The following is a 1,678-nucleotide window of genomic DNA, read 5'->3' on the forward strand; positions in this document are numbered from 1 at the left end:
GAAACATTTAAAAGTTAAATTACAAAATAAAATAAAATAAAAGTTAAATTACTGTAGAAATTGCCTCTTGCACATTTTGACCAAAGATCACATGGCTTCTTCTGGAATATTTCCAGAACCTCACTACTTCACAAAACAGTTCTAGTCGGCAAGCCTTTTCACAGGACTGGCCGCTAAATTTCTCTATTTAGTCTATATTCTGCTCTCTTAGCCAACCCAGAATAATCCTAGTAATTTTTTACAAGATAATTCCTCATATATATTCTATTCTCTATAAAATTCCCCTTTACTGAAGTCCTAATAAATGCAAACTATGGATAGAGTAATGCAGTGTCCCTGGTGGCTGAGGAGGGTGGAGAGTTCTGTGGTGAAGCAAGGGGAGGGACCCATGTGGGCGTCAGGCGGAGCCTTGGTCAGAACTATAAAGTGGGAAGCTGATGCTGGGTACTACTACTCCCGGACCGACAACGTGAAAAGTTGTGATATCACCGTTGAACCATCAGCTTTGAAATTTAAAACCAATGGAGATGACTCAAGAAACAGTCCAAAGAGTTCTTCTAGAACCCTATAAATATTTACTTCAGTTATCAGGTAAACAAGTGAGGACCAAACTTTCACAGGCATTTAATCATTGGCTAAAAGTTCCAGAAGATAAGCCACAGATTATCATTGAAGGGACAGAAATGTTGCATAATGCCAGTTTGCTCATCGATGATAGTGAAGACAACTCAAAACTTCGACGTGGCTTTCCAGTGGCACACAGCATCTATGGAATTCCATCTGTCATCAATTCTGCCAATTATGTATATCTTCTTGGCCTACAGAAAGTCTTAACCCTTGACCACCCAGATGCAGTGAAGCTTTTTACCCTCCAGCTTTTGGAACTCCATCAGGGACAAGGTCTAGACATTTATTGGAGGGATAATTACACTTGTCCCTCTGAAGAAGAATATAAAGCTATGGTGCTGCAAAAGACAGGTGGACTATTTGGATTAGCAGTAGGTCTCATGCAGTTGTTCTCTGATTACAAAGAAGATCTGAAGCCACTACTTAATACACTTGGGCTCTTTTTCCAAATTAGGGATGATTATGCTAATCTACACTCCAAAGAATACAGTGAAAACAAAAGCTTTTGTGAAGATCTAACAGAGGGAAAGTTCTCATTCCCTACTATTCAGGCTATTTGGTCGAGGCCTGAAAGCACCCAGGTGCAGAATATCTTGCGCCAGAGAACCGAAAATATAGATATTAAAAAAAAATGCAAACTATGAAAACTAAAGACTTATGCTTTCTTCAGACACATTGTATCTCTAAATTATATTTCACATATTGAGAAGAAAAATTAAACTAAAGGTCAGGGATAGGAAAACATTAGAAGAAAATAAAATGCATATTTGTTTTTAAGGGTGAATTTCCTAATTGATATTCGAAGTACCTCACACACCTAAGTCCAATATTTTATAACTTAAGAGCTTCACTATAATATTAATATAATCTACATGGTTTTTAATACTTCCCCTTTTAAAAACATCCAGCGATAGGCTTTATTCAAAGTAAAACATCTTCCATTATTATTTTTATCTTTATTGATGTTACATGAGACACGAATGGCTCATCCATTGTTCTGTGAAAATGATTTCTTTTTGAGATGCGAGGATTTGTTTGAGTTTAAAAATAA

General features: G+C 36.7%; 1 pseudogene; it reads left to right on the forward strand.

The window, feature by feature from the left end:
- Window positions 1–326: 326 nt before the first annotated feature.
- LOC140621383 (geranylgeranyl pyrophosphate synthase pseudogene) lies at window positions 327–1,271 on the forward strand (annotated as a pseudogene).
- Window positions 1,272–1,678: the final 407 nt, after the last annotated feature.

This window comes from Canis lupus, chromosome 30 (genome assembly GCF_048164855.1).
Source record: "Canis lupus baileyi chromosome 30, mCanLup2.hap1, whole genome shotgun sequence".
NCBI classification, from domain to species: domain Eukaryota; kingdom Metazoa; phylum Chordata; class Mammalia; order Carnivora; family Canidae; genus Canis; species Canis lupus.